Here is a 27,970-nt window from a genome sequence, read left to right as displayed (position 1 = left end):
CTCTGAATCGCATTACATGTCTGGCCCATCTGATTTTTGATGTCTTGGCAAACGAGACAGCATCCCTGATTCTTGACCTTCAACGGAGGTCAGAACTCCGGATTCCTTCTCTCATTTGAGTGAGACATGATACTCCTAGCACAGCTCTTTTGATTCCTCAATTGGTTGATAATCAATCTCCCTCATCTGCTTTAATATTCTTAAAGATATAGTCACTGAGTAGTTACACAGATCAGATTCAGTTGCTCCTTCAGTCGTTAGCTAGTGGCAGTAAGAGAGACAATTATTTAGCCAATTTGCTAAAATCAGTCTGACTGTCAGTCAGGCAGCCAAACATGTAGGCTTATGCTTACACCTGTTCTTACAGCTAAACCTCTTTTTCTCTCTTAGTATTTTAGATTATCTTAAAAGAGTTGTAAGTGTAAACTAGGTTTAAAAATTGTTTGTTTCTAGTGACCTAGAGTTAATATCCAACCAATTATAGGCAAGGTTTCAACATCTTTTAACAGTCTTTTGAAATGCTTGAGGCTGGAGAAAACTAAAGTTCTATGAAGAATATATTGATTTAGATGTCGTAAGTGCTTGGTAATGTGAGTTACATAATAGGACTTATTATATCAACTATAGTAGCAATTTAAAACTTTAATAAGTTAGCACAATAGAAGCTTTGTTTCCTTCTGCAAAGAATAATACTTTATTCCAAAAGTTTGGGCTGACAAAGGCTATTCGATACACCCAGGCATACATAAACAACAGAGGATTTCGTAGTAAGTTTGAATGGGCCAAGCCTAGAAGGTGTTCACATATTTACCCCACTTTTTTTTGTCTGGAACTCAGTCATGGATCTATATAAGCCACCAAGTATCTAAGGGAACTGAGCCGTTCATGGACATTTGGGAAACAGAATGAAATCTAGCCATCTAATAAATAATCAATTTATAAATAATTTAAGGTATTCATAAGTAAAAATGAGCTGGTAGAGTTATTCATTAGAACATTACTTGTAGTAGTGTCAGAAACAACCTTCAGGTCACTTCCAAATTATCTTAAACCAGAATCAGTCAGTAAATGTCAGTTTCTTTTAAACTTCATAGTCTCTGGTTGCTAGAGGTGAATGGGGCATGTATGTGCTTTCTCAATTTCTCTTTCAGGTACTAGGTTGCAGTCCAGGCAACTCTGAAATTAACTTCCATCAAATGTGCTAAACTTAACAAGTAAGTAGAGTCTAAATGAAGACATATAACATCTCCAATGAACTGAGACATCAATTTTCTGTCCTAGGTACTTCAAACAACAGAAGCCAAAATGTTCAGAAAGAAAGTTTGGCTAATTTTTTTTTTGGTGAGGTGACAAGGTGCTCTTTGAGGTTGAAAACACAGAAAATGAGTACCAAACCCTGGATCTTGAGAGTTGTACTAGTGGCAGTACATGACTTCCTGAAGAAATTTCTTTACTTCATTTAAGCACCATGAGGTACATAATTTTCCTAAGTAACTACCTAATTTGAATTTACCCATTTTATTCCTTATGTTGGTTAACAAACTCTCTGGTATAGGTTTCAATTAGAATGTTTGAAGAAATAAGTAATCAACTTGAGTGGTGATATTACTAAAAATAAATATAATTAGAAAACACAAACAAGCAAGTCCTTATTCCACAGTATAAGGTAAATTGTTTATGGCTATAACAAATTATTTTCAGCAAATGCCAAAACCAATAAGTTAGGGGTATCTTTTTAAGAAAACCTGACAATTCTATGTTTTGTCATTGTTGTGACTATTCTGTAATCTTAAATTAATTTCAAGGGCAAACTTGTTAGCATTTGTCCTTCAGGAAGTACCCTTAATCACTCTCTTACTATCCTTGTAACTTCTTGCATTCTTTTTCAACCAAGGTACAACAAACAATACCCTTTGTTAATTCCTATTTTGCTCTTGGCCTTTAATGGATTTAAGTCAATCAGAATGAAAGGGACAGATACCAAATGAGCTCTCTCATATGAAGGACTTAAGATACACAGGAGGCAGCAACAAAGATCCAAAGACAACATAATGGAGGTACTGACACAATTGAGTTGGGAAGTGGGTGAAAATGAGGAAAAGGACATGTGAACATTGGTGATGGGTGTGACTTTGGAATAGTGTCCACGAGAAACCATTGCAAGCCCACAATAAACCCTAAAGTTTTAAAAATAAAATGTATAATTTCTCTAAAAGTAACCCTAAAAATATAAAAATAAAATAAAGTGGATTCAAGTATCAATTACTAGTGCAACAAGAGGTAGTTAGTTTAGGTAGGATGTGGAAATTTATAATGCCTAAGTGCTGTCAATATGCAAATAAGTTCTTAAAAGTATTTCTTCTTTGTTGGAGGCCACCAGTTAGCTTTTCCCCACAGGCTTTGCATGGAGTGAAGGAATCAAATTCTCCTCACTTTACAAAAAAGGCAGGTGAGGCCAACTTGCAACTCATAAGCCTTATTGTTATGAGACAGTTTTTGTATGACGTATGTGAGATGTTTTAAATTTTAATTACTAACTGAATCTTAAAATGTGAATAATTCTATATCTAACATCTGAAATTAGTTGTAGAGATAGTCAATCCAGACCTGAACCTCTCCAGTGCAAACTTTGATGAACTGAGTAATAATGACTGCCCATTTGGGTTAGGCACCTTTTCCAATCTGGCATGGTCCCAGGTATCCGACTATTTTAGTGACTTCTATTACTATGTTGTACATAACTCCAAAATTGAATAGTTTATTTATTTTTTTATATTGCTTCTAATTTTGTAGGTACAGGCAGTCATTTGAAGTTTGGCTTGGTCTAGAGATGCAAAAAATGCCACTACAGAGCTGTCGATGACATATTGATGCTGTCTTAGGATATAACGGGGGGATATAGATCAGAACATAAATGATAAGAGGTGGCCGGAAATATAACACAAAGGGGATAGTACTTGCCTTGCACATAGCTGACTGGTTCAATTCTCAGCACCACATATTGTTTCGTGAATAAAGCAAGGAATGATCTCTGAAGACAGAGCCAGAAATTAATCCTGAGTACCACCAGTGGTGGCCCAAGAAATAAAGAAGCAAATGCAAAAGAACTCTGTGAAGCACGGCATTAAAAAAGAGTGGACCTTCTTTTTTTTTTTTTTTTTTTTGCTTTTTGGGTCACACCTGGCGATGCACAGGGGTTACTCCTGGCTCTGCACTCAGAAATTACTCCTGGCGGTGCTCAGGGGACCAGATGGGATGCTGGGATTTGAACCCGGGTCGGCCGCGTGCAAGGCAAATGCCCTACCCACTGTGCTATTGCTCCAGCCCCAAGAGTGGACCTTCTTACATCGAGACGGCCTCCTCTGTAGCACATGTCCTGAGAGAACTAGCAGTTAGAATCTGCTGAGAGAAGACCCCAACAAATTCACATGAAAGATCTGGAAAATAACCAGAGTGCCCAAAAACAGATGACTGGTTAAAGAAACTTTGGTACATCTACACAATGGAATACTATGCAGCTGTTAGAAAAGATGAAGTCATGAAATTCGCATATAAGTGGATCAACATGGAAAGTATCATGTTGAGTGAAATTAATCAGAAAGAAAGAGACAGAATAGAAAGATTGCACTCATATGTGGACTATAAAGTAGCAGAATGGGACACTAACACCCAAAAGTAGTAGAGATAATAACTAGAAGGTCTGCCCCACAGCTTGGAAACTGGCCTCACATGCTGGGGGGAAAGGCAGCAGAGACAGAGAAGGGAATGCCTAGTAGAGAACGCCTAGTAGAGTTGGGAGGACCCACTCAGGTTGAAAGCTTCGTACCAAAAGTAGACTATAGACCGAACATAATGGCCACTCAATACCTCTATTGCAAACTACAACATCCAACAGGAGAGAGAACAAAAGGGAATGCCCTTCCACAGAGGCAGTATGGGGTGGTAGGGGTTGGGAGGGGGTGGTGGGAGGGATACTGGGATCATTGGTGGAGGAGAATGGGCACTTGGTGGAGGGATGTAAACTAAATCACCCCATGGTGATTTACTAATAATTTTTTTAAAAAAAGAAAGAAAGATGCATAGAAACAATATCTTGACATAATACTGTAAGAGAAAAGTAGTCTTATTTAATTTTCTTGGATATTTCAGACTTTTGAGCGAAGCCCCCTTTAGGCCCCTAACCCAAAGCATGAATAAATAGCAACAGTAACACATCTTGCCTTTCCTCTTTGCTTTCTGTCCTTCTTTGTTGAGTATGTTTTGGGGTGGGATAGTTAGTTCCATCTTTTGATAGGTAAAGAGGAATGGATGAATAGGATGACAAAGAAATAATGGCAGCCATTCTTAGAAATGATCGATCCATAGCAGTATGAATCATGAATTAATTTGTAAGGTCATTTTAAGTTCTCTGAAGACGAAGAATTATTTAATTTTAATTATCAATATTTTAATCCTAAAGGAACTGTCACAGTTCTTTGATTATGTTAAATGGTAATTAATGTTAAATAAATGAAACTCTGTTTGTCAAGTCTCCCAAAAACATGCATTGTGCTATCTTTAGTATTCTACAAACTTAAGTCATCAATTTCTAAGTCATTTGGATATCTTTTGTCCTTCCTTTATTTCTTTGGAAATTTTGTAAAATATAATCAATTATAAACAGAGACAAGGAAAGAGCAATTTAAAGTAGTGACAAGTCCCAATTTTATATTAACTACTGAGAAATTAAATTTTTCAAAATAACTATACAAATAATTAGCATGTTGTAAGAGTCAATATCTGTAACTAGTTATTTCCATTAAAAGGTCAAAGTCATTTGCAATTAGCATATAAATTAATTCATAAAGATGAATGTATAAAAGTCTTGAAAATTCAAATAAACAAACACTTGTTTGGTCGTTATTTTATTATCTGGAATCTAAAGATGAGTAATATATTACATTCTTAGAGAAAAACCTCATATTAAAAGGAAAGAAATGCACAAATGAAAAGTAGACGGCAATGAGAAAAAAATTTAATTTTCTAACAGTTTTAAATTCCACTGTGAACACAGAGTAATTAGTATAATATGTACCCTGAAATCTGCTTATTCTTTTCATTTTATTGTTAGAAAATGCCAGGAATACTAATTTTATTACCTGTATAAATATGTACCACTAGCTAGTGTCATCATTTCTAATAATTATCAGGAGTTATTCTTTACCATTTCTGGAGCCTCAAAAATATTAGGCTTTTACCATCAAAGACAGTCTCAACTATTCATTATTTAACTTCTCAGTGTGCTAGAAGAAAAATCTCTGCCTAACTATTAGAACCCTAAATACAGTTCTGACATGGAGAATTACTTTAAAATTACTTTAAAATGTATTGCGAGTGTCAACGGCACTCGAGCCATATGACTTCCTAGATTATTTAAGCATATGGGGACAGTAACATAAAGAAAGAAATCAATGAGAAATGGATTTTTTTCCTGAAAACTGTAGAAAGCACAAACTTCCCTCTATTTCCCTTTTCAAATATGGTTTTCATTCTTAAAATGTCATCATGTAGCTATTCTCTGTATTTTAAGTATAAATTTTATTTTAGGTACTTGGTTTACCAGGATGTTAATTGCAGGGTTTCACGCATACAATATTTCAGCACCTCAACCAAACTTGGGTTGTTTCCAGATATTGTATTGTAAATAGGGCTACAATAGACATATGATGTCTTTCTAGAATAAAGTTTTGGATCTCGGGTTAAATGGGAAGAAGCAAAATTGATGAATCATATGGAAATGTTATCCTTAGTTTTTGATTTCAGTTCTTTGTTTTTGTTTTGCTTTTGAATCATAGCACTGTAGCACTGTAGCACTGTCATCCCATTGTTCATTGATTTGCTTGCGCGGACACCAGTAACATCTCCATTGTGAGACTTGTTGTTACTGTTTTTGGCATATCAAATACATCATGGGTAGCTTGCCAGGATCTTCCGTGTGGGTGGGATACTCTGGATAGCTTGCTGGGCTCTCTGAGAGGGATGGAGGAATAGAATCCAGGTGGGCCACATGCAAGACAAACGTCCTACCCACTATGCTATCACTCCAGCCCTTTTTTTAAAAAATCAAATCCAGCAACATTCAAAGCTTACTTCTGGCTCTGTGCTCAGGAATCATACCTGGCAGGGCTTGGGAAACCATTTGGGGTCCCAGGAATCAAACCCAGGTCAGCTGTGAATAAGGCAAGCATTGTACCCTCTATATTATTTCTCCAGCCTTTCTCACTTCTTAGATTTTTGAGAAGTGTTTATACTGTTTCCCAAAATAGTGAATGAGGATTCCCTTTTACCCACACTTGATCAATTGTATCACTTGTCATCCTGTTGATCTTCGATTTGCTCAAGCAGGCACCAGTAACGTCTCCATTTGTCCCTGTCAAGTGCGAGTATCCCAATGATATCTGCTTGTTCCAAGAACAGGAAGAGACTCAAATTGTTCATTCATGGTTTTCATGAAGAAGTCTGACCATCTCATTGGTGGGCAGCCATGTGGTCTTTTGGCGTCCCGTGGAATCCAGTCAGTAACAGCTCTAGTCCAGCAGTCATCTCTGAATTGCATTATGGGTCCGGCCCATCTGATTTTCAAACCCTTGGCAAACGAGAGTCTGATCTTCTACAGAGGTCAGCACTCTAGATTCCTTCTCTCACTTGAGTGAAACGTGATACTTCTAGCATGGCTCTTTTGATTCCTCTTTGGGAAACCTGAATAGCGCTCTCATCATGTTTTTGTAGTGCCCAGGTCTCTGAGGGATACGTTAGTGCAGGAAGAATGGTGGAGTCAAAAAGATGTGCTGAGAGCCGGAGTTTCTTTGTCCTCTTAATCACTTATTCGACGCTCTTGAAGGCGTCCCATGCTACTCTCTTCCTCCTGCTCAGTTCTGGCATTGAGTTGTTCCTCATGTTGAGTTCTCGACCCAGGTACACATAGCTGCTGCATTCAGAGATGTTCGTTCCATTGAGAGAAAATGGAACTAGTCAAGTACTAGTTTATTTTTCATGAACACTGTTTTTTTTTGAGATTCAGCTGCAGTCCGACCTTTCCACACTCACGGTCGAAGTTGGCCAGCATTTGTGCCACTTGGCTAATGTTTGCCGTTATGGGAATGATGTCATCAGGGAAGTAGAGGTGATGCAGCTACCTATGGTCTATCTTCACTCCCATTCCTTCCTACTCCAGTTGCCACATGATGTTCTTGAGGGTGGCAATGAATAATTTCAATGAAATGGTATCACCCTGAGGTACCTCTCTCTTTATGTCAATGATCACTTATTTGTAGAATGGTGAGATCCTGGTGATAATGTGAGATACAGCTCACAGAGGATATTGATGTACTGAGTTTGAATGCCATGTTTGGCTAGGGCTTCGATGACCGCTTCAGTCTCAACAGAATCAAAGGCCTTCTTTAAATTGATGAACATTAGACAGAGCAGCATCTTGAACTCTTACAAAACTTCAATGAGCTTGGTCACTGTGTGGATATGGTCTATTGTGCTGAATCCTTTCGGAACCCTGCTTGCTCGCATGGTTGTCATTTATCTAATGTTCTGCATATTCTATTCAGGATGACTCGAGTGAACAACTTGTAGACGACAGATAACAGACAGATTGGGTGATAGTTGCCGATGTTGTGGATATCTCCCTTCTTGTACAATAGAAAGGTCCTGCTGGTTTTCCATTGGGATGGAACCTTACATTCAGACAGGTAGTGTGTGAAGAGCCGAGCCAGTGTATTGACAAGTATTGGCAGCAGATTCTTCAGGTGTTCGGGTCTGACCTTGTCTATACCGAGTTACCGAGTGCTGTACGTATCTTTACCGATGAAATGGCATGTCAGATTTCGGAAGGGAGGACGTTAGGAACAACATATCCATCCTGCGGAATTTGGTATGTGGGCAGGATGACGTGGCTGTGGAAGAGATCTGAGTAGAAGCCGTGAATAATCCTCTCCATTGCCTTTCTGGAAGATGTGATAGATCCATCAGGACGTTGGAGGGCAGTCATCTTGGTCTTGTAGTTGGTGAAGGACACGTGAGCATTGCGAATACTTTTCCTGGCTTCTGCCACATCGGCCAACACTGCTGCTCTTATTTTTTTGAGATCTTCCTTTATTGCTTCTCTGCACAGTTGTGTGAGCTCGAACGTTAGTTTGTGGTTGCCTGAGGCTCAAGCCAAACCACATTGACGAATGAGCTCGAGAGTTTCTGAAGACAGGCATCTGTTTATGGCTTTCCCACTCTTGGCATTTTTCGCGCAATCATGGAGGTGCTGAACCAGTATATCTATTCCTCATCAATGTTGTCAACGATGGTATCCTCCCACATTGCCACAATAGTGCCAAAGAGCTCCCAGTTGGTGGTAATTCTGGGAGTTCTCTTCTTAAACTTAAACTTTTAAGTCCTTTCTCCCCATTCTGTGAAGTCGAATTTTGCACGAAGGAGACGGTGGTCCAATCCCATTTGGAATGTTGGGACAATAGCGACATCGGTCAGGCAAAACCTTCAATTAATATGATGTGGTCAACTTCATTGTGGAACTGTCCACTGGGAGATACCCATGTCCAACGTTTAGATTCGGCCTTCTGGAACTGTGAGTTACCATGGATGGTCTTGGCTGACATGATGAACTCAGATAGTCTCTCACCCTGTTCATTCTATTCTAGGCCATGGGACCCAATATGGAGTTCTTCAGGCGACCTTCTTGTTCCTATCTTGGCATTAAAATCACTAACAATGATCTTGTAGAATGTGTGATCTTTAATAGAACTTCTCCAGCTCCATGTAGAACTTCTCAATTTCTTCTTCATTGTAGTTGGATGTTGTTGCGTAGACCATGAAGATAGAAACTGCCGACAGTGAGCCATATCTATTCAAGCATAATCATCCAATTCAGGTTGATAGGCATTCAAATGAATCAATGCTTATGGCCAAGTTTGTGCTGACAAGGACACCAACGCCACTGACACCTCTGTTGTCACATGTTCTGAGGAACAGTTCTTCTCCAGTGTCAAAAATGGCACAATGTGATTGATGCCTTCTTGTTTTTGTCAGAACAATGACGTCGTACTTGATCTTAAACCATCAGGTCCCCGATGGATGCTTCTGGTGCTTCATATGTGTGTTGAAAGTACATACAGTCATTTTAGTCTTTCTTCATTTTGGCAGTTTATTTCATCCCTGAGATTTTATCAGCCTCTCCTTGCTCATCTTTCTTAATGCTGCTGTATTGGGGGCTCTTTCGGTGTCAGGTAAATGAGGTCCATTGTTGTTACTGTTTTTGGCATATTGAATATGCCACGGGTAGCTTGCCAGGCTCTGCCACGTGGGTTGGGTACTCTCGGTAGCTTGCCAGGCTCTCCGAGAGGGATGGAAGCTTTTAGGGCGGCCTCCAATCACTCTAACAGGTGTCCACATGGTTTATACCATATCTAATATGGCGCAAAAATTATGGAAAATGAATATTAAGTGTCCTATGCTGTGTCGCGTGTGTCCAGAAAGCAGCCTGGAGTGTGGCGGTGGTTGGGTAGTTGAAGTAGTGGAGGTCTGCCATTGAGGTATTTATATGTCTCCGGCAGGGTGTTGCGTCTGGCTTTGATCCCTGGAGCACTGGAGATTGGAGGAGGCAGACAGAGGATGTTGTTTCCAGCTCTCGTTGAGCCTGGAGTCCAACTTTGCAAAGTTCATCTTTACCTGGTTCTGTGGGGTTTCACTCATACATGAGGTTTGGCCCAAATGTCCAGAAAGCAGCCTAGAGCATGGCAGTGCCTGGGTAGTGGAGGTCAATGGGGCGAAGCTACCATCTTTGGGATTATGACTGAATGCCCTTTTACCCACATCTATGCCAAATGCTGGTATGACTTCATTATTATTTTGTCTTACATTTCCCTATGATAAGTGATACTGAGCATTTTTTCCATGTACTTTGGCTCTCTGTATACTTCGGTGGAAGTTTCTTTTATCTCTTCTCCCCATTTTTTGATGGTATTGATATTTTTGTTACATTTTACAAGGGCATTGCACATCTTGAATATTAACCCTTTGTCAGGTGTGCAGTGAGGAAAAGTGTTTTCTCCCAGTCTGTGGGGTATTTTTATATTCTGGTCATCATATATCTTTTGATATAGGCACTTTTGTTTGGGGGCCAGCCACACTCAGTTATTTTTAGAGTTTGGTTTCAGGAATCACTCCTGGAACACTGATTGGGGTGCCAGGAATTGAACCTAGATTGACCATGCGCAAAGAAAATGTCTCACCTGCCATGCTATCATTCTGACCCTGGTGCAGACATTCTAAATTTGATATATTTTCATTTGTTTAACTTTGGTTTTGTTTGTTTGGCCAGTGGTGCTTTTTGACTTTCTGTGTTTTTGACTATTCTTTTAGATACCATGTCATGAAGGTTTCTTGCCTATGTTTTCTTCAATATAATTTAAATATATATACATAAGTTAAAGTCTTATATCAAGGTATTTAATCCATTTGAGCTGAATTTTGTGCATGGAGAGAGAAAGTAGTCTGAATGAATTTTTCACCTGTAGCTGATTAATCTCCCCAACATGATTTGTAGAATAAATGTTCTTTGATTCACCTCATATTCTTTGTTCCTCTGTTGAAAATTATCTGATTATATATAAAGATTTGTCTCTATGTTATCAGTTCTATTCTATTGGTCTGAGTGTCTGTCCTTATTCCAGAACCACATATTTTAATTATTATAGCATTATAGTGTAGTTAAAGTTAGAGATAGAGGAATCGCCCATCATAATTTTTCTGAGGGTTTCTTTGGCTACACAGGTTTCTTGTTTGTTTGTTTGTTTGTTTGTTTGTTTGGGGAGTTGGGCCACACCCAACAGTTCTCAGGGCTTACTCCTGGCTCTGCATTCAGAGATCACCCTAGTGGATTTTCAGAGACAATATGGGATGCCAGGAATTGAACCCAGGTTTCCTATGTGCAAGGCAAGTGCCCTGCCTGTTGTACTTTAACCAGGTAGGATTTATCCCAGAGATGCAAGGATGGTTTAATATATAGAAGTGGATCAGCATTTTAAATAGTAGGAAAGATGAATATCATATGACAATATCAATAGATACAGAGGAAACATTTGACAAGATCCAACTCTCATTCATAATGAAACTCAATAAAATGGAGATATAAAGAACTTTCCGCAATATAGTTAAAGCCACAAACTTACACTGTCATGCTCAATGTCAAAAATGAAAGTCTTTCATCTAAGATCAGGTCTAAGACAAGACTGCACACTTTGGCCATTAATATTCAAAATAGCGTTGGAATTCTTTGCCATGGCAATTAGAGAAGTCACAGCATCACCATTTGCAGATAATAGGATAATTATACTTACAAAATTCAAACATCTCTGCAAGAATGCTCCTAAAAACAATAAATATATAGTAAAACAGCAGGCAGAAAAAATAAGCATGCAGAAATTCGTGATATTCTCTATATAGAAATAATAAAATAGAGATAAATTTAAGAAAAAAATTCATTCATAATTATTCCTCATATAAAGCAAATATCTTGTAATTAGTTAAATAATAGAGATAAAAGACTTATAAAATACTAGAAATCATTACTAAAAGAAATAAAAGATGGGTCAGAGATAGTACTGCATGTAGGACAGTTCCCTTGCAGACAGCCAATTTAGGTTTAACTTTCAGCATCCCATACTGTTCCCAGAGCCCCAGGAGAAAACCCTGAGTTCAGAGTCAGGAATAACCCCTAGCACTGACAGGTGTGTCCCAAAATCAAACAAAAATAAACTAAAGAATACCCAAGGAAATGGAAATACTTGTGTTCATGGATCAGAAAATTAATACTGTCAAAATGACAATCTCTTTCAAAACATATTATAAATTGGGTGCACTCTCTATAAAAATATATATGACATTTTAGTTTAATTTAATTTTATTTTATTGGCTCTGGGGCCACACCCAGTGGTTCTCAGGGCTTACTTCTAACTCTGTATTCAGGGATCATATTTGACAGGGCTTAGAGAACCATATATAGTTCCAGGTATCAAACCTGGGTCTGGCCACAAACAAGGCAACAACCCCTCCCCACCCACTGCCTCTGTATTATCATTGGCTCAGTCTATTAAATTTTAGAAAGAGATAGACCAAATGCAGTTTTTCCCTTTTTATTTCAATTTTACTTTATTTTATGGGAAGAAGGGGACAAACCTGGTGGTATTCAGGGGTTACTTCTGGTTCTGCACTCAGAAATTACTTCTAGAAGTCCATGGGATGCTGGGGGTTTTACCCAAGTTGACCATGTACAAGGCAAACCCCTGACCTGGATTCGATTCCGGCATCCCATATGGCTTCCCGACCTCTGCCAGAAGTAATTCCTGAATGCAAAACCAGGAGTAACCCCTGAGCATTGCCAGGTGTGGCCCAAAGATTAAAAAAGAAGAAAGAAAGAAAGAAAGAAAGAAAGAAAGAAAGAAAGAAAGAAAGAAAGAAAGAAAGAAAGAAAGAAAGAAAGAAAGAAAGAAAGAAAGAAAGAAAGAAAGAAAGAAAGAAAGAAAGAAAGAAGGAAAGAAAGAAAGAAAGAAAGAAAGAAAGAAAGAAAGAAAGAAAGAAAGAAAGAAAGAAAGAAAGAAAGAAAGAAAGAAAGAAAGAAAGAAAGAAAAGAAAGAAGAAAGAAAGAAAGAAAGAAAGAAAGAAAGGAAAGAAGGAAGGAAGGAAGGAAGGAAGGAAGGAAGGAAGGAAGAAAGAGAAGAAAGAAAGAAAGAAAGAAAGAAAGAAAGAAAGAAAGAAAGAAAGAAAGAAAGAAAGAAAGAAAGAAAGAAAGAAAGAAAGAAAAGAAAGAAAGAAAGAAAGAAAGAAAAAGAAAAGAAAAAAGTAAAGAAATAGTTGACTCTGATAAGCAACAGAAAATTAAATTAATACTTCAAATCTTCAATCTATTGAGTATTATTTTTTCAAAACAAGTAGTGCTCATGGCTTATTCCTGGATCTGTATTCAAGGAGTTGGATGATGAGGATCAAACAATGTTGACTGCATGCAAATCAAATGGATTAGATGCTGTACCATGTCTCAACCCCTATTAACTACTTTCTTAACAACAAAAACAACAATATTCTCAAATTTCCTATCCCCACTTCTGCCTTCTCAATATCAGAGTTGTCCATTGGTTTGGGAAGTCTTTGGTCTTTGTTTTTTTTTGATTGTTTGGGGTCCACAGCCAGTGGTACTCTGGATTTTCTCTGGCTCTATGCTCAGGGATCACTCCTGACAGGATCAGGGGACCATATGTGATGCCTTGTATGGAACCCTGGTTATCCATGTGCAGAACAAGCATCCTATGTGCTGTACTACTGCTGTACTATTTTTCCTTAGAGGCCCCATCACTCTAAGGAACAACATCTGTCTGTTCCAAGTGTTTTCTCATTATTCATTCTATATATTTTAAAACATTCTCAATATTTATATGCCATCATCTCCATGATTCCTCTCACCAATTAAGTTTAACTCAGACTCTATAATCCTTACTTCTTTGTACTCGTTCTTTCTTTATTGTGTACAATATCTGCAACAAATACTAGATAATGTATCTCTCCTTCCATCTGAGAACTTCAATGAGATAGTTTTTGCTTGGCTGAATGAGTAAATAAAGCAGTAACTATCGTGAATACTGAGTCATATGTAAATAATTTCATTCTTGAATTACTTTATTTATCAGTATGTGTCTATTGTTTAGGAAAAGAACCCAAAACAAACATAGTAGGAAGGTCCTGATTTTTTATGCCGTCTCTCTTGCCCTTCTTTCATCGAGATAACTACTTCTACTTCATAAATTACAATACTTGGGAACCAGAGAGATTCCACAAGAGGATTATACGCAGTCAATTTTAGCCAATTCTTGACATCATATGGTCCCAAACATCTGAGGGTCAAGCCTGGACCTCTATTTTTATTTATTTATCTATTTATTTTTTGTATCACAGCCAGCAATGCACAGGGGTTACTTCCAGCTTTGCACTCAGGAATTACTCCTGGCGGTGCTCAGAAGACCATATAGGATGCTGGGAATTGAACCTGGGTCGGCCGTGTGCAATGCAAATGCCCTACCCACCGTGCTATTGCTCCAGCCCCAAGCTGGACCTCTAAATCCCATATATTTTACCGATTTACATCTTTGCATTCTGGGTTAGTTTGAGAATCCCCAAGAATCTTTATCACTTTTTATTTTCCCATACAGGAAGCATCTAGGACAAAGTCAAACTATAGTGTACTGAGATCAATCACTAATTATTTGCATTCATCTTTAATCTTGCTTATGTTTGCATGACAATATGCTTGTAATAATGAATAATACTTTGTTGATATGATCAAGTAGAAAGTGTAGAAACTTCAAGCAAAAATAAAATGGCTTTAATTTAATTAATAAGCTATAATCACTTTTAATAAGCACACACTTCCAAATCTTAATGTTCTTTAAATAAAAATAATACATGGCTTACATAAGAAATGACAAGGAACAGTAAAACAATAGCTGGAAATGCTCACGTTGGACAAGAACTGAGTGCTGAAAGTAGGTAAAGTGATATTCCTGATAACCTTTCAGTACCTGTATTACAAACCACAATGTCCAAAAAGAAAAGAGAGAGAGTGTGTATGTGTGTGTGTGTCAGAGAGAGAGAGAAAGGGAGAGAAAGAGTAAGGGGGGTTGGGGAGTGATGGGAGGCAAACTGGGGACACTGGTGCTGGAAAACGTACATTGGTTGAGTGATCGGTGTTGGAGCACTGTATCACTAAAATCCAATCATGAACAGCTTTGTAAGTATCTGTCTCACAGTGATTCCAGTAGAAATTTTTAAAAAATATACCAAAAGACATGAAGGGCATCCAGATAGGAAAGGAAGAAATCAAGCTCTCACTATTCCCAGATGATATGATTCTATACTTAAAGAATCCTAAAACCTCCATTAAGAAACTCCTAGAACAATAGACTTGTATAGTAAAGTTGCAGGCTATAAAATCAATAACCAAAAATCCATGGCCTTCCTATACGCAAACAGTGAGATAGAGGAAAATGACATTAAGAAAACAATGCCATTCACAATTGTGCCCCAGAAAATCAAGTACCTCGGAATCAGTCTAACTAAAGAGGTTAAGGATCTCTACAAAGAAAACTACAAAACCCTACTCCATGAAGTAAAAGAAGACACAAGGAAATGGAAAAGTATTCCCTGCTCATGGATAGGAAGACTTAACATTGTCAAAATGGCAATACTCTCCAAAGCATTATATAGACTCAATGCAATCCCTATAGGACACCCATGAAATTCGTCAAAGAAATAGACCAAGCAATCATGAAATTCATATGGAACAACAAACGCCCACGAATAGTTAAAGCAATTCTGCGGAAAAAGACGATGGGGGGCATCACCCTCCCCAACCTTAAACTCTACTACAAAGCGGTAACAATTAAAACAGCATGGTACTGGAACAAGAACAGAGCTACAGACCAAAGGAACAGGGTGGAATATCCCTACACACCACCCCAATTGTATGAACACCTAATCTTTGATAAAGGATCAAGAAATGTGAAGTGGAGTAAGGAAAGCCTCTTTAACAAATGGTACTGGCATAACTGGAAAACCACATGTAAAAGAATGGGTTTAGACCTCGATCTGACACCATGCACAAAAGTCAGATCAAAATGAATTAAAGACCTCAACATCAGACCATAATCCATAAGGTACATTGAAGACAAGGTCGGAAAAACCCTCCACGATATTGAAGCCAAAGGTATCTTCAAAGATGACACGGAACTAAGCAATCAAGTAGAAATAGAAATAAACAAATGGGACTATATTAAACTAAGAAGCTTCTGCACCGCAAAAGACACAGTGACCCGAATACAAAGGCAATCTACAGAGTGGGAAAGGATATTCACCCAATACCCATCTGATAAGGGGTTGATATCAAGGGCATATAAGGCACTGGTTGAACTCTACAAGAAGAAAACATCCATCCCAATCAGAAAATGGGGCGAAAAAATGAATAGAAATTTTCTCAAGGAAGAAATACGAATGGCCAAAAGGCACATTAAAAAATGCTCATCATCACTAATAATCAGAGAGATGCAGATCAAAAGAACTATGAGATACCACTTAACACCACAAAGACTGGCACACATCCAAAAGAACAGAAGCAACAGCTGTTGGCGTGGATGTGGGGAGAAAGGGACCCTCCTACACTGCTGGTGGGAATGCCAACTGGTTCAACTCTTCTGGAAAACAATATGGTCGCTCCTCAAAAAATTAGAAATTGGGGCCGGAGCGATAGCACAGCGGGTAGGGCGTTTGCCTTGCACGCGGCCGACCCGGGTTCGATCCCCGGCATCCCATATGGTCCCCCAAGCACCGCCAGGAGTAATTCCTGAGTGCAAAGCCAGGAGTAACCCCTGAGCATCGCTGGGTGTGACCCAAAAAGCAAAAAAAAAATTAGAAATTGAGCTCCCATTTGACCCAGCAATACCACTTCTGGGAATATACCCTGGAGAGGCAAAAAGATATAGCCAAAATGACATCTGCACATGTACGTTCATCACAGCACTGTTTACTCTAGCCAAAATCTGGAAAAAACCCGAATGCCCAAGAACAGATGACTGGCTAAAGAAACTTTGGTACATCTACACAATGGAATACTATGCAGCTGTCACAAAAGATGAAGTCATGAACTTTGCATACAAGTGAATCAACATGAAAAGTATCATGCTAAGTGAAATGAGTCAGAAAGAGAGAGACAGACATAGAAGAATTGCACTCATCTGCGGAATATAAAACAAAAGAATGGAGGCCTAACACCCAAGAATAACAGAAATAAGTACCAGATTTGCTCCATGTATTGGAGATCAGCCTCACATCCTGGGGGAAAGGGAAGCTCAGGTATAGAAGGGAATACCAAGCAAAAATGTGGTGGGAGGACCCGTTCGGGATGGGAGAGGCGTGCACGGAGCTGACTATAGACCGAACACATTGGCCACCCAAGACTTCCATTATTAACCACAATGCCCAAAGGAAGAGAGGGAACAGAGGGGAATGCTCTGCCAAAGAGGCGGGTTGGGGAGGGGAATGAGGGGGAGGGGGTGGGACGGATGATGGGGTCATCAGTGGAGAACAGGCACTGGTGGAGGGATAGATACTCAAGCTGTATATGACTGAAACATAAGCATGAGAATATGTAAACCTGTATCTGTACCCCCACAGTGATTCATTAATAGAAAATTAAAATTAATTAAAAAATAAATAATAATAATAGTGAGTTTACTATTGAAAAATTGAATGTAATAAAAATAAAGAGAAAGTAAAGTGAAAATCATCAGCCACACAGGTGGGGATGGGGTGGGATGAGAGGTATACTGGGGTTCTTGGTGGTGAAACGTGTGCATTGGTGAAGAGATTGTATGTCTGAGACTAAGCCTGAAAGTTTTGTAAATTTTCACATGGTATTCACTAAAAAATTAAAGGAAAAAATATATCAACATGTCTTTTAAGAAAACCAATGCTTAAATAAACAATACTGTATCCAAACATTGTAATATTTAGTGCTAGGAAGAAATAACATCAAATCTATAAAGGGAATGGGTGAACATTAAATGCACATCATCAAGTAAAAGAAAACAATGTGAAAATACTCTATACTTTGCAATTCCTCCTATGGGACATGTAGAAAAGACAAAACTGTGGTGATGGTGAAAAAATTGCGGTTGGATAGGTGAGGGGTGGAGGGAGGAATGGAGAAGCAAAGCCCAGTGGATGTTTAAAGCAATGAAATTTATTCTGTATCAAGCTATAATGATGGATATATGACATTACATATTTCTCCAAAGATATAAAGTGTACACCACCAAGAAAAAATTCTAAAATAAACTTATGCCTTGTGTTCATTGATTATAATAAATACAGCATTCCAATGAGAATGCTCATGATAGAGGCCTTATGAGGGGATTGGGTCAGAGGGTAAATATCTGTATCTTATGTTTAATTTTGCTTAAATCTAAAACCATTGCCCAAAAGTAGAGAGAGAGAGTATGGGGAAAATTGTCTGCTATTGAGGCAGGGGGAAGGTTGGAAAGGGGGTAGGGTAATACTGGGAATATTGATAGTGGAGAATGCACTGGTGGAGGGATGGGAGTTCCATCATTGTGTGACTGAAACTCAAACATGAAAACTGTAACTGTATCTTATGGTGATTCAATTAAAAAATTAAAAAAATAAAACCATTGCAAAGATGAAGTCTATTTTTGAAATGTAGACTAACAACTAACACAGAGCTCTCGAAGTCTTGCCTCAAAGAACTTTTTATAAAAGTTTGCCTCTAGAATTCTAATATTTTTAGTGAAAGAATGGGTAATATAATAGAAAATGAAAGTTATTCTTTCACTGTTGGCACTACAGGAATAAGCTACTAATTCTAAGTTAAATTCAGAAAAAAAATTTTGTTTATTTTCAGTACTACTAATATATAGGGAGTAAATGCTTCACCTTGCTCATTACTCATCACTTAAGCAGGCTCTCCTTTAAGACCATGATCAGAAACTCGAGAATCAGAGGAAAGCAGGGAAAACAAGGAAGGTTTAGCTGAAGGGTCACAGGAAACTTAGGTAGTTTTGATAGCACTCAATTGTCTCAATTTCAAGAGAAGATTACAACTAAAGTTTTTATCTAATATACTTTTGTTATGATACTGAAGGAGAAAAATCAATGGAAATAAACACCCACCTCATCTCTTTAATTTATTTATTTCTTTTTAAATAAACTGGCATTACTGGGGCTGGAGAGATAGCACAGCGTGTAGGGTGTTTGCCTTGCACACCGCTGACCTGGTTCGATTCCCAGCATCCCATATGGTCCCCCAAGCACATCCAGGAGTAATTCCTGAGTGCAGAGCCAGGAGTAACCCCTGAGCAATAATAACCAGGTATTAGCCAAAAACCAAAAAAAATAAAATAAAATCTGGCATTACTAAGGAACAAGTTCTCCATGCTTTGTTTTGTTTTGTTTTGTTTTGTTTTTTGCTTTTTGGGTCACACCCAGTGATGAACAGGAGTTACTTCTGGCTCTGCGCTCAGAAATTAGTCCTGGCAGCACTTGGGGGACCATATGGGATGTCAGGGATTGAACCCAGTAGGCCACCTGTAAGGCAAACGCCCTGCCCGCTGGACTATAGCTCCAGCCCCCAGTTTTTATTTTCTTCTTCATGAATCTCACACTGATTCATGATATGTGACCTCTGCCATAAGAAGTTTCCCAAGGAGTAAAAAATTCTTCCTTTCTTACTAGGGTTCTAACAACCTAATGAGGGTAGGTCAGACTATGTGGATCTAAAAAGCAGACATCCCTCAGCTGGGGTACCCTAGCCTACTCCTCAGAAAACTAGTGGGGAATTTAACATTTATTATGATTTTACTGGATTTAGTGTATTTTTTTCTTTTTTGGGTCACATTCAGCAATGCTCAGAGGTTACTCCTGGCTTTGCACTCAGGAATTACTCCTGGCAGTGCTCAGGGGAACATATGGGATGCTGGGAATCAAACCCAGGTCAACCACGTGCAAGGCAAATGCCCTACCCGCTGTGCTATTGCTCCAGTCCCTTGAATGTATTTTTAAAACATGAAATTTCCATTGCACCAACCCAGATCAGTGTTTCTCAGTGTGCAGTCCCCAGAGAAGCAGTATTGGGATCCTCACAAACTTCTATGGAATGTAAAACATTGAGCTTGTTCACACACTTACAGTGAATTCAGAACCCTGAAGCTGAGTCTCAGCAACCAAGGGTTAACAAGACTCTCATATACTGTCTTGCCACATATGATGACTACTTATCTTTTAATAAAAGTCTTGAGCAGATAAGGAAAATCACATTGAATTTACATGTGACACCCATTTAAGATTCTGCCTGGTTAGGTGTGAACCGTGGTCAGTAAAGTTAGTCATCGAATATGTCCAGTTCTCTGACTTCTGGTCCTTTTTGGTTTAATGAAATCAGAACACTAGATCCTATATATGAGCTGTAAAGGAAGTATTTGTGTGTTACCCTGAATTTCTTTCTCCTCCTTTTTGTAGCAATGTTCAAGAAAAAGAAGCTCTCCCAGACTGTTTCTCAGAGCAAGGAAGCATGGAAGGAGTTCTCTCTAAATTTGTTGTTATAAGACACCTCAATTTTGTGATTATTGCAGCTACAGCATAGTTCACATTATTACCACATTTATATTAATCCACATCCATTTTATATTAATTGCATCATTAGTATATAATTATTTGATTTACATTCATTTTAAAAGGCTGCTTTCTTTATGGTCCATGTTCCTATTCCATGTTTGTTAATAAAAACAATAAAAAATATATCTAGCACAATACGATCCTCATACTTTCCCCTTAAATGATTTACCTTCCTCCATAGTGTTTAAATTCAGCATGAGTCTCCTTGATTAGTTTTAATTATTTACTGTGATAGATATTTAAAGGATTCTGGAACAGCCGGGCAATTGAGCACATATAATTTTCTTGATTATTTCTCTGACTCAACCTAGATCAAATAGAAACAGAGAAAGCAAAAATAGGAATGTTTGTTTTCTCAACTACTTCACTGTGGATTTACACCTCTTTCCCATTTGCACTAATAAAAATTACATGAGTAATTCCCCCTCAGTGAACACCAGCCCGTAATGCTTTAAAAATTATTCTAGTGTGGTAAGCAAAATTTAAAGTTATTCTAGTGCACCTAAAAAGAAAATAACAACAATGTGTACACAGGAACCTCAACATCTTTTCAAAATTAGAGCTTGAGGTCCTGTTTCTAGTGGGTTTGGATTCATTCTATCTTTGAATTCTCAGTGCCTAGAACATAATTTGGCACACTGCATAGTTAGTATGTATTTTTTGAGGAAGGAAGAAAATCAAATTTCTTTAAAATTATTTCATTAGAATTAACAAGACGAAATTTTGATTAATCATAATCACTGAGTTTGAATTTTGCTTTTATGAGTTACTCCTTTTTAATTTGTTTGTTTGTTTTTGGGCCACACTCATGGTGTTCAGGACTTATTCCTGGCTCTATGCTCAGGGATCATTTCTGGCAGGCTCAAAGGTCTGTATGTGGTGTTACAGATCAACCTTAAGTCGGCCATAAGAAAGACAATGATTTTACCCCTATACTATCTCCCCAAGCTTCATCTTCTTCAAAGAACTTTTCCTTATCTAGAATTATTAAACGATAAAAATGTGTTTATCCCACATTAGAAAATCCACTTGGCCAATATTTTCTCTTCTTAAAACCCTTAAATAAGGGAGATACTCTTATTTAAATAAGTGATAGACTTGTAATTAGAATACTAACACAGGACATGTGACAATAATCTTTATATGTTTTTCATTAAAAGTTGACAAAACTCATTAAACAAAAACAACAAAAATGAATACCATAATCTGAAAAAGAACATCTATAACTCTATTTCTTTAACTTCAAAATCCTCTCTATGCAAGCAAGGTATTAATGGGATAATGCTCTTGATGCTCCCTTGTGACTGAGAGATTTCAGTGTCTTAGTCTGGAATATTTAAATATTTAACAACCTAACTCTGATCATAGAGTCCAAAGTAAACAAATAGACTCCATTCTCTGGAGAAAGCTTTGGCAAAAGAAACTATGGGGAATGAGTCCTCTCCTCCCTAGATCACCATCTTTCTTTATTTCCTGTATAGAATTCAAGGTAGCTAGGATATTTGCAGTGGAATGATGTTTAGGATAAAAATGAACTTGCTAAAAATATTTTCATTTGCCTTAAAAAGTTGGTTGAAATGCAGGTTTTTATTTTGAACACAATCTAGTCATAGATTCAGTTTATACCTTAGCATAAATTAGTTTCCATTGTAAAACTTTTATTACTGAATCCTTTTCCATTTAACAGAATAGTAAGCAATATAGTTGTCAACACCCCAATTTTGTTTTCTATACAGTGCAAACAACTTTTATTATTTATAGCATAACAGTAAACAGAAAAATCACTTTCCAATGCAACATTATTTTTTCATTTAGAAATGTTGTAAAATTAGAGGACAATCTTTCTTTTAATTACCCTTTGGATTAGGGTCATTAGTTCCCAAAATAGAAAACAACTCTAGCTGATCATAAGCAAAAACTAAATTTACTTATAAGCCTATTGAGCAGTTCACAAATGACTTCCAGAATTATAAATAATGCATGCAGGAACACCTTAAACCAGGTCAAGGATCTGGTGACATGGTTTGTCAATGATTTTAATGCCTATTTGGAGGATACTGAAAGACTTTAATGGCACCACTTTCCTTAAAATTTGATCTTTTGCTCACCATTACCACCAAATTTGGTGTCTTAGCCTCTACTAGCTCCCATTCCAAAGAACCTTCTACCTAAGGTCCCGATTTCCTATATGCACTATAATAGCAAAAGAATCCTAGGAAGATACATTGGCATCTGAAAAGAAAGATAAATACTCTTTCCTAGAAGAACCATAATGTAAAAATAATAAAGTTTCGTAAAAATTATTACAGGCACAATATCCTCTAAAGTTTAGATTTATGCCATGAAATATTCCCATTTTTGTGAGGTTTTAATATATAACAAAACTAGGTGTATTTTACCCAAGTTAAAAATAATTTATACCTTCAAAGGTAAGTTTGTACCTTCAAAGAGTTTACTCTGGGCAAGGCAACTATTATAAACTAGGAAACCAAGGGGAAGTAATATACCCCAATTTTTCTAATATTGAAGAAATCTCGATGTGAGTTTATGAATTGAAACCTTGAGAATCTTGGAAAAAAATGCAATTTATCTGCAAGGAAGAATGTGCTTTCTTTCTCTTCTTTTTTTCTCTCAGATCAGGATTCATTGCCTAACCTGATGTATCTACACTGTGGTTTAATTGTTGTAGAATTTCCTTTAGTGTTTTGTTTGTTTTATGTTAGTTTCTCTCAGCACATCTGGAGGATTCCAGAGTTAGTAACTCCTTGGGTTATATGCGGTAAATGCCCACAGCAACTTAATACTGACATTTGGAATCAATAAGGCCAGTGGACAGAGCACAGAGAATTAGAAACTCGCAGTTTGCATTCATTCCTGACCTATTCACCATACCCAAGGGTCACTCTGCTGGAGAGACATAGTATACAGGCCTGGAATGACTTTAGTAAGGAGAAAAACAAGGTTTGTATTCAATATCCTCTATATTCTCCATTTTTCTTAAATATCTGTAGTACAGATCCAACAAGACAAAAATGCTAGAACATTCTTGCTTGCCTGGAGTCTTCAGGATGCCTCATAAACCACTTCAATCAGATTTCAGAATTTGTTTATATATTCAAATTCCTTAATACAGTGCTGTTTAAGAATATCCTGAACAATATCTCTGACAAGCATTGATTCCAACTTAGAGCGGAAGTTTCTTTGGGCATCCAGTGATTATCAGGACTCCATAGCTTCCTAAGTCAATCCACTCTATTGTAAACTTTGATGAAATATCACACTTTTGCCATTGGTCCACGAGAACTCCCAAACAATAGTCTTTTAAATATTTTAAGACAACTTGTTACTCTATCACACATAAATTTTTATCAAATCCAGTTCTTTATTAAATGTACTTATTACCTGAATTCCCCATTTTTACTGTCAGTAGATAATTTCTCCCTTTGATTTATTTACTATATCTTAGAAGTCTTTCCTGCCTCTAGTTTTGCCTTCAATTCATTCTTAACACATTAGCCTGAATAGTATTTCTAGTAAAAACATTCATTAGAAAGCAACCTACAGATAACTTCTTACCAATTTTGAGTAAAGCTCAATTTTTAAACAGTTTTTGTCTCTATGATTATTTATTTCTCCAGGTGCATCACTTCCCAGACCTTGCCTTTCACAGACATTGGGTTGTGTACCACTTCCAGTTCCCAGACACATCTTTTTCTCCCTCATGGACCTTAGTAAGTGCTGTCTGGCTATTTTATTAATTTTCTCCATCAACTGCATATCCTTTCAGATACATTCCTTGCCACCCCCTCACAAAGTGCCCTCCCCGGTACTCTGTTCCTAATTCATACTATAAATATTAATGTACCACACTAAAATCTGGTATACACCTGTCCCTTCAACTAAATGTAATACTGTGAAGAAAGCTATTTCATGAGCTCCATTATTCTACAATGAACTATGAAATAAGCTTCTTCAATTTTTTCTCCTATGACTTGGTCTTTAGATTATTCATGATCCTATTTGCTCCCTTGCCACTGCTCCTATATATTTCCAGTTATTTTCAGTATTCTGTAATACTCTGTAGAATACTTTGTAGAATACTCTGTAGAGTAGAAACTCCCAAGGACTGGAGGGATAGTGCAGTGAGTAGGGTGTTTGCCTTGCACACCACCAACCGGTTTGATCTTCAGCATCCCAGAGCATAACCTGGAGTGATTGCTTAATACAGAGCCAGGATTAACCCCTGGGCATTGCTGGGTGTAGCCCCAAAACCAAAACAAACAAAAAGTCTCCCCCAATGGACTTTTTGGCTTAATGTTTGGTATAAAAGGGGGAGAGGGGAGGCTAGAGGGAGGGAATTGTTCTTTACTTGGTGAGTCATTAAAAAGGTTTTGTATTCCTTTTTAAAAAAACATATTATTTATGTAGTTCAGATGATATAAAAATTGTTGAATAGGGAAATTGTTTCTTTCGTACTTGTTGTTTTTCTAGGGGGTCTACACCCAACATGGCTGGGGATCATGCAGTGCCAGGCATTTGGCTGCATGCAAGGCAGGCATCTTAACCCTAATACTAACTGTCAGGCTCCTTCAAGATTCCTTTAGTTTCGGTTTGGGGACAACACTAGTGATGCTGGGAACTGAACCCTGGTCTTGCAAACCATGCTTTGCTATCTCTCCAGCTTTTGTGTATCTTTATTCAATGTATATAAAGGGAAATTCTTTTTTAATTCAAAAAAGAAGAAGCATAAGAGGTTCTTTTCCATTTCAATGGGGGGAAATGATTAAAGTCTTTTTTTTTAAAAAAAAAAAAAAGCTTAGGGGCTGGAGTGATAGCACAGCAGGTAGGGTGTTTGCCTTGCACACAGCCAACCCGGGTTCGAATCCCAGCCCTGACCACCGCCAGGAGTAATTCCTGAGTGCATGAGCCAGGAGTAACCCCTGTGCATTGCTGGGCGTGACCCAAAAAGCAAAAAAAAAAAGTTTAATGAGGAAAAAAATTGAAGAAGCACCCTAAAAGTTTGTGAAGCCTTGGGAGATTATAGGAGTCGAGGAATTTATCCATTTCTTCTAGGTTCTCTTGTTTCATGGCATAGAGATTTTCAAAGTAGTCTCTGATGATCTTTTGAATTTCATTGGTTTCTGTTGTGAAGTCCCCCTTTTCATTTCTGATTCGGCTTATAAGGGTTCTCTCTCTTTCTTTGTGAGTCTTGCTAGTGGTTTATCAATCTTGTTTATTTTCTCGAAGAACCAGCTCTTGGTTTCATTGATCTTCCGGATTGTCTTTTGGGTTTCCATGTCATTAATTTCTGCTCTAAGTTTTATTATCTCTTTCCTTCTGCCTGGTTTTGGCTCCTTTTGTTGGTCCTTTTCTAAGGTCTTGAGCTGTGAAGTCAAGTTATTTATGTGGGCCCTTTCTTCCTTCCTGAGATATGCTTGCAGAGCTATCAATATGGACGATTCTCAAAAAGTTAGAAATTGAGCTCCCATTTGACCCAGCAATACCACTCCTGGGAATATATCCCGGAGAGGCAAAAAGGTATAGTAGAGATGACATCTGCATTTCCATGTTCATTGCCGCTCTGTTCACAATAGCCACAATATGGAAAAAGCCAGAGTGCCCGAAAACAGATGATTGGCTAAAGAAACTCTGGTATATTTACACAATGGAATACTATGTAGCTGTCAGGAAACATGAAGTCATGAAATTTGCATACAAGTGGATCAACATGGAAAGTATCATGAGTGAAATGAGTCAGAAAGAAAGAGACAGACATAGAAAGATTGCACTCATATGTGGAATATAATGTAACTGAGAAGTACAAGTTGGCAACGATGCAACTTCTGGCAGATATCTCTCTGGACTTAGTTACTAAAATACTAAATTACAAAAACCCAAAACCGAGAGGCCGCTAAGTGCGGTCACTGGACCTCATACCTCTTCATCCTCAGCAATGGAAAACAAATTATCTAATGCTTCCTTTTCAGCAGGTCTGACTTTAGGGGAGAGACTCTCCAAACAATAATAGTGAGTTTTGTTGAAATATTGTATGCAATCAAAGTGAAAGTAAAGTGAAATTTATTAGTTACACAGGCGGGGGGGGGCTTAGGGTGAGGGGGCTAGGGGCGTGGGGGGGTTTGGGGTGTGAGGGGGCGGGGTGGAGCTATACTGGGATTCTTGGTGGTGGAATATGAGCACTGGTGAAGGGATGGGTATTCGAGCATTGTATAACTGAGATTTAAACCTGAAAACTTTGTAACTTTCCACATGGTGACTCAATAAAAAATTAAAAAAAAAAAAACAACAAAGATCTCCGGAACCTAGCCACAGCCATGCTCAAGACCCCTCTGGTAATATTAAATAGTCATCATTTACACGAAAAAAAATAAATAAAAAAATAAAAGTTTGTGAAGTAACTATCCATTGTCTTTGGACAGTGAAGCAGATTAAGGACAACTTTCTGAACTTTTTTATTCTTTCTCCTCACCAGAAGGCTTTGGTTCTAAGTAGCAATTAGTTTGAAGGTGAAAATAAGAGTTGGTGATTTTTATGGCTACATTGAACTTCCACGAAAGAGCTTGGCAAGCTCCACATAGTGTATTCTATATGCCAAATACAATAACAATAAAAGGTCTCATTCCCCTGACCCTGAAAAGAGCCTCCATTCATTGGGAAAAATGAGTAAGGAGAGGCTGCTGAAATCTCAGGGCTGGAACGAATGGAAATGTACTGTCGTCCCCTCGAGTAAATCAATGAACAATGGGATGACAGTGACAGTGATACAGTGATCAGTATTCTATCTAAAACTTGACTCCTGAACTCAATTTTGATCCTGAAGTAAACAGAAAGAAGAAAATCCCTAATAATGAAATTCAAACTTTTATATGACTCGTGTTTCAAGTCACCTTTTCTTCAGACTTAATTACTTGGAGGTTACTCTGAACTTGATCAGAACTTCTAAATGTCAATGTTAATAGATCGTGACTCTGCAAAATACCCAGTGAAAACTTTTTATCCTCCATAACATGATGTAATGGATAATTTTAGCCATACATATTATAACTTATTCACAAAGCAGAACTTATATAAATAAAATATTGATTTATCTGTTTATCTACTCAAATATTTGAAAATAGTCTGGACAATTTCTGTATTATGACTTCATCTTGGCATACTGTGACGTAAAATAAATGGTAAGTTGCGCTTTTCAGTCTATACAGTCTGTGTGGGCTATATTTTTTATATGCATGCACAGTGATTATATTATTGAATTAGTTGTCTAAGAACTGGGGTCCAAAGAAACTATTTCATCATGAAAATACTGAATTTATTTAACTAGTTCAAAAGTTGTTTCCAAAACATTGCATCCTTAAATTCTCAGTTTTAACCAGTTCTATAAATTATGCTCATAAGCATGTATACAGCTTAATCATTCATTGCATTTCACTTCTTTTAATATTTTAATCTTTTTATCATCCCTTGAGTTTTCTACTAATCCTCATAATTATTAATGTTGTCTTTTCTTTTTAATTATCTAATACTCTCTCCCTATTCATGTTTCTTTGTATATATGGATGTATTTCATTTAAAAATTATTTAATGAAAACAGGTAGTAATCTAGATCTGGTCCAATAACTACAATTTATTATTTTTGCTCTACACCTTTCTTACCTTGAAATTCAAG

This window comes from Sorex araneus, chromosome 1 (genome assembly GCF_027595985.1).
Source record: "Sorex araneus isolate mSorAra2 chromosome 1, mSorAra2.pri, whole genome shotgun sequence".
NCBI classification, from domain to species: Eukaryota; Metazoa; Chordata; class Mammalia; order Eulipotyphla; family Soricidae; genus Sorex; species Sorex araneus.
This window is presented reverse-complemented; position numbering follows the sequence as displayed.